The sequence below is a fragment of the Coenobita brevimanus genome, chromosome 104 (genome assembly GCF_032717465.1).
Source record: "Coenobita brevimanus isolate Jiangsu-jjx chromosome 104, ASM3271746v2, whole genome shotgun sequence".
In the NCBI taxonomy this organism is placed as follows: domain Eukaryota; kingdom Metazoa; phylum Arthropoda; class Malacostraca; order Decapoda; family Coenobitidae; genus Coenobita; species Coenobita brevimanus.
The window spans coordinates 42097323-42104099 of NC_137057.1; the positions used below are offsets into that span (position 1 = coordinate 42097323).

General features: G+C 39.2%; 1 pseudogene; it reads left to right on the top strand.

The window, feature by feature from the left end:
* Positions 1-5921: 5921 nt before the first annotated feature.
* Positions 5922-6046, top strand: LOC145416156 (5S ribosomal RNA; annotated as a pseudogene).
* Positions 6047-6777: the final 731 nt, after the last annotated feature.

Genomic DNA, 6777 nt, shown 5'->3' on the forward strand with positions numbered 1-6777 from the left:
TAAAATGTATTAGGGATTCTACAGTACAGTCAAGGATAAAGCTTTGTCTTGTTCCTTGACACCTTTTAAAAATTTTTCCTAAGTGTGTTTCATTGGTTCTAAGTGGAATTAAGTGGTTCTAAGTGGATCTAAATGGTTTTATTTGAATCTAAGTGGTTCTAAGTGGATTTAAGAGGTTCTAGGAGGAGTTTAGTGTATGTAAGTGGTTCGAAGTAGTTCTAGGTAGTTCGAAGTGGAACTAAGTGGTTCAAAGTAGATCTAAGTTGTTCTAAATGGATGTAATTTGTTGTAAGTGTATTTAAGTGGTTGTAAGTGAATCTAATTGGTCTTAAGTAGATCTAAGTAGTTTCAAGTGGATCTCAGTGTTTCTAAGTGGATCTAAGTAGTCATAAGTGGATGTAATTGGTTTTAAGTTTTTCTAAGTGGATTTAAGTGGTTTTCATTGGTTCTAAGAGGATCTAAGTGGTCGTAAGTAGATATAATTGGTTCTATGATGATTTAAGTGATTCTAAGCGCATCTAATTTGTCTTGAGTGGATTTAACTGGTTGTAAAAGAACCACAGTGGTTCTATGTGGATCTAAATGGTTCGCAGTGGATCTAAGTGGATGTAATTTGTTCGAAGTGGATCTATTTGGTTTTAATTGTATCTTAGTGGATCTGAGTGGATCAAAGTGCTTCTTTGTGGATTTTGTTTCTCCATTCTATTTTATTCAGTTTTACTATTTCTTTTTTCGGTTTTTGTTTCTCCATCCATGTTTCTTGGAGTTTTTTTTTTTTCTCTCTCTCTCGTAGTAATCCATTTGCCTCTCCTCCACTGACCTTTCTCTTTTAGCTTCCTCCTCTCTGTCTCTGTCTGTCTGTCTGTGTGTCAGCCTGTCTGTCTGTCTGTTTGTCTGTCTGTCTCTCTCTCTCAGGTGGGGTACAGCAGGTGAATTATTACATTCCCCTGTGGTTACCTGTCGACGTGTTACGGCTAGGTAAGCATAGTGAATTAAATAGGCGACTCGCTCTTCCAAGAGTTGTGTGTGTGTGTGTGTGTGTGTGTGAGAGAGAGAGAGAGAGAGAGAGAGAGAGAGAGAGAGAGAGAGAGCGAGAGATGAAAAGATAGATACACAAATAAACAGACGCAATGAAACATAGAAATAGAGAATTTTGTAAGTAGCTAGGTAGGTAGGTAGGTAGGTAGACAGATAGATTAAGAGAGAGAGAGAGAGAGAGAGAGTATTTGCCTTTTTATTCCCCTCATCACACATAGAGTTGAGACTGAACTGCACAATAATAAAAATAACAACAACAATAATAATAATAATAATAATAATAATAATAATAATAGTAACAGTAATAATAGCAATAATAGTAATAATAAATTACTACTATTACTACTACTACTGCTTCTATTACTAATACTGCTACTACTACCACTACTACTACTACTACTACTACTACTACTGTTACTACTGCTAATAATAATAATAATAATAATAACAGTAATAACTCTAAAGTCTCTGATTAAGGAAAACCAGAATTGGGTATTTATATGTTTTCACCAAATTTCTTTTTTTTCATTTATTTTCGGTGTCAGTCTCGCTCTAATTTCATCAATATTCATGAGCTGTTTTTCGTTCAGTGGTGTGCTGTGATTGAAGTCGATATTGAGGTATGTAGATCTGTCAGTTCAGTCTGTCTACATGTCTGTCTATCTGTCTGCCTGGCTGTCTATCCAAGCAGCCTATCCTTCTGTCTCTCTGTCTACCTGTCTGCCTGTCTGTCTGCCTGTCTGTCTGTCTGTCTCTGTCTCTGTCTCTGTCTCTGTCTGTCTGTCTCTGTCTCTGTCTCTGTCTCTCTCTCTCTCTCTCTCTCTCTCTCTCCCTTCATCGACTCTGAACGGGGAGTTGAAACACTGCGAGATCCAGTGTCGCTTAGATGGCTGGCTTGATCTTTCTCCTCACTCAGAGATGTCTCCTCCCCTCACCCTAACTCTTTCCCTCTTTCCTCCCCTTCTCTCCCCTCTCCTCTTCCCACTCTCTCTCTCTCTCTCTCTCTCTCTCTCCCCCTTTATTGATGATGCTCTCTCTTTCTCTCCTGCTCTCTCCTTTCCTTCATCCTCTCTCCTTTCCTTCTTTCTCTCTTCCTCTCTCCTTTCCTTCTTCCTCTCTTCCTCTCTCCTCTCCTTCTTCCTCTCTTCTCTCCATCTTTTCCTCTTCCTCTCTTTCCCTGTTTCACTTCCTGTTTTTTTTTTTCATGCTTCTCTCAATTACCCTTTCTCTGCTCCCCTCTTTCCCTTCTGCTGTCCCCTCTCCCACTAAGATAGTCTCCCCGCTTTCCGTTTTGCCTTTTTCCCCTCCTGTCTTTCCATTTCCTCCTCCCTTACACACAAACCTCCTCCTCCTCCTCCTTTTGGATTTTCTTCCATTCCACATCTCTTACAAGATGAAAATAGTCTCGAGGAAAGGCAGCTTGATGTCAATGTTGATATTAATGATGAAGACTGATGATGATAATTGCTTCTTCCTCACTCTTGTTTCTCTCAGTACCCCTCCCCTCCTCACCCAGTGTCCAATATTGCTCTCATCTGCAACTTTCCTTGAATGGGGGGAGACGAACTTTGGCTGTCTAGAAAGCTCGAGTCGATGCTTCATTATCTCACTAAATGATTCACACTTTCCCATTACGTATTTCATCACGGAGGGGGTATTGTTTTGATGTGTGTGTGTGTGTGTGTGTGTGTGTGTGTGTGTGTGTGTGTGTGTGTGTGTGTCTATCTATTTATCCACCTTGCCCTTCCTATCGCTCTCAAAATCAACCTTACCTACAGTAACGTCACAATGACTCTCTCTCTCTCTCTCTCTCTCTCTCTCTCTCTCTCTTAGATAATGTTAGGAATAATTCAGTATTGTGTTCCAAATCTTCCTTATAATCCTCTCTTCGAAAATAGCAGAGGAGGACGAGAGGAATATTATATCTAGAAAGTGAAGAAAATATTAGATCTAGATAGCAATATTATCCTTGAAATATCATGTCTAGAAAATTATGCTAGGAAAGGGTATATTAAACCTAGATTACAATGCTTTCAATATTGTACTGAGAATAAAAATAATCGTTGTTGAAATCATAATATTAAAACAAAAGGTGCTGAGAGAGAGAGAGAGAGAGAGAGAGAGAGAGAGAGAGAGAGAGAGAGAGAGAGAGAGAGAGAGAGAGAGAGAGAGACGGCACTCATTCATCAGGATAATAGCCAAAAGTGGAAAAAAAACAAAAAAGGATATCCATCAAAGTTACTAATAAAGGAGAAAGATAAAGATACTGGGAAATTTTGCAAGATTCAATTTTAAAATTTTTATACCTAAAATTTAACCATTTTTGAATAAACTTAAAAAAATATATATATTTTTTTTTATTAAACTTTATTTTTTCTGGCCCTATTTACAGATAAGGGGTTGAATTATTTGTGTATTGAAGCATTTACCACAAGGGAAAAATAAAAAAAAGACGAGGAAAAAATGGATGCAGTAAAACAGCAAAGCCGACGGTGTATAGTAGAGAAAAAGGCAATTGAAAAAGCACACACACACACACACACACACACACACACACACACACACACACACACACACAAGCCAAGTAAAAAGCAGATTTAACTCAATGGAAATGCTGGGTTGAGTGGAAAAAAAAAAAATCTTTTGGAGGACCACGAAAGGAAGCGAGAGAGAGAGAGAGAGAGAGGAAGGTGGTTTCATACATAGATAGATCGATAGACAGACAGACAGATAGACAGATAAACAGATAGACAGATATGCAGGCCGACAGAATAGCACAGAATGACATAAAAAACAGATTGACAGACAGACACATGGACAGTCTGACAGATAAATAGATCAACAGACAGACAGGCACAGATAGACAGAGGAAAACAGAAGGACAAATAGACAGACAGACACATAGATATGGATAGATAGGTAGATAGATAGACAGATAGACAGACAGACAGGTAGAAAGATAGAAAGGTAGACAAATTCCAGGTAATCAGGAGCTAATTTCACCTGGGATATTCTCAAGGATTGGGCGCCAGGTAATTTAAAAGGTAAAGAATAATCACATAATCCTCTCATTAGAAATAATTATTATACTAAAGTAGACGTTGCATTTGGATTTAACAGGGTAATTAACTCGCAATTAACAGAAGGCTTGTTAGTAAATCCATATTAATTTGCCTTTCAGATAGATAGATAGAGAGATGGATAGATAGACAGTTAGATAGGTAGGAGAATAGATAGGTAGGGAGGTAGGTAGACAGACAGACTGATTTATGGACAGATAGATAGATAGATAGATAGATAGATAGATAGATCGTTAGATGGATAGATAGAACAGAAAGGATGATGGTGGACTGCAAACTTACTCATCTAGAGACTTTTGGAACTGGAAAAGCTGAATGATATCTTATGGTAATTACAAAAAAGTAATAAAATGGATTACAAAACACTGAGAGAGTCCATACCTCCGCCATAGCCAATGAACTTGATGATTTACCGCAACAATTGATCTTTCCAACAAGACAAATACTCTTACGGTCTCACATAGTTATTTAATTCTACGGTCTCAATCTGACCTATTTAAAAGTGGCAGGGAATGCACACCTTCTCCGTCGCGAATAATATTTACGATTTATTCCTGCATCGGGATCAGGATTCAGCTTAAATTCAATTCAACTCTTCCCTAACCCATTGCCCACCTATCCACCATATTTCATTTAAATCCGATGAGAACTTTTTGAGATATTTTACACACAAACAGACAAATGGACACGGGTGCATATATAGCCTCCGTCCATCTTCGTTGGCGGTGGTAGTGAAAAAAATATTATACTAAATTTTCTTCGAAGTCATTCTTAATCTGAATGAAAGGGTCTGATGGAGGAAAACATGACATAAAAGGCTTTTTACCAATCCTTCACAATCAAGTCTCCCTCAAGCTGATTAAACTGTTTAATAGCAGGAAGAATTCAGTAGGAAACGTTACTAATCCCATGCAATCCACCTCACTGGCCCTTCAGCAATTAACACCAGTAAGTCTTCAGTAACCCCTGCTATGGTCTGGTAATTGACTTCATTTGGGAGCGAGAGTCGACCTTCATTAATTCTGAAAGGTAAATTGGGAGCGCCATGGTAATCTGACAACCCTTTCTGTGTGATAATGTGTCTTTAATTTATCTTTGGTACTACTAGGGAGAGTGGAGAATGAGAGACTGACTAGGAGAGTATATATGGGTGAGGAGAGGAAGATCAAGAATGAGGACAGATAGGGTGGAGAGGTGCATGGGAGAGGGGGGTGAATTGGAGAGAAGGCAACCAACAGGCATAGGACATGGTGACATGGAAATGATTGGTTTGTGGCCACTCACACTGGAATTGAGGAGATAGATAGACTGATTGATAGATACATAGCCAGATAGATAGTATGCTATTTACACTGATTATCCACAATGACATCACACACCCTAACGAATTTATCAATCAGGTCAATTAATAATAAAATCTAGCCAGAAACGAAAAAAAAAAAACATACCTACGACACCCGAAGTTTTGAGATAAATTTCGCAAAGCCGGGCAAAGCGGGTCATGCAGTACGGCAGAAAAGCAGCCAGCCAGAAGTTTTTAATGCATGACGTAACTCTGAATCCAATATATTAAAGGACAAAGCTAAAGCCAAGTAAAGTAACTCGACTCGCTCTTATGCCGCGAAACTTTGAGCACTAGACTTAAGATTGGGAGGAATAGGGATGGAGGTGGATGGTTTGTGGTGCAATGTTGTTATCATAAAGGGTGTAATATAAGGTGAATTATAGGGTATAATATATGTGATTTAAGGCGTGATGATTTTAAAGAGAATAATACAATACAACAGGGTGTCATATGGGGTGTCATACGGTCATACAGGGATTAACTGAGTGTAACCGCTTCCCGTCCGATCAGTGAAGTTAAGCAACGTTGGGTCTGGTTAGTACTTGGATGGGTGACCGCCTGGGAACACCAGATGCTGTTGGCATCCCTACATGTCAAGTGAGGTTGGTGGAGGATTAGTGCCCCTCCCTGTAAAACAATTAACTCTAAGCCCCTGACCACCCCGTTTGGGATACATGGCGTCTGGCAATGAATGAATATGAGTGTCAGAAGTCTCTGTTGTGTAAGAGCTATATCCTAGTCAACTAAGAAGCCTTCCTAGCATCTCTTCTTTAGCGATTTAATGTTAATATTCCCTCACATGTTATTGGGACCTCTGTAATAAAGATATGTATTACAAAAATAACGTACAGCAGATTCTTAACCTGCCAAATGTAGACATAAACTGATAAGGAAGAGCTACTGGAAAGATACAAGCTTACTACACACACACACTCACACACACACACACACACACACACACACACACACACACACACAAGCACCCCCCACACACACACACATACTTCATTATCTTACCGTGAAGTGCCACACTTTTCACATATCTCACACTGACACACCTCACAGTTGTATAATGGTCGGAAGGAATGGTGGATAGGGGAGAGAAGTCTCCTCCCTCAGTCCCTCTGTCTCTGTCTCTGTCTGTCTGTCTGTCTGTCTCTCTCTCTCTCTCTCTCTCTCTCTCTCTCTCTTGCTTACACACTGAAAAATAAATGTATTCTTCCCGCAACATGTAAATATATATCCTTTATACGTTTACAAACCCTCTCTTACAAGAATACATTTTTCTCTACCTCCCTCCCCCCTCTCTCTCTC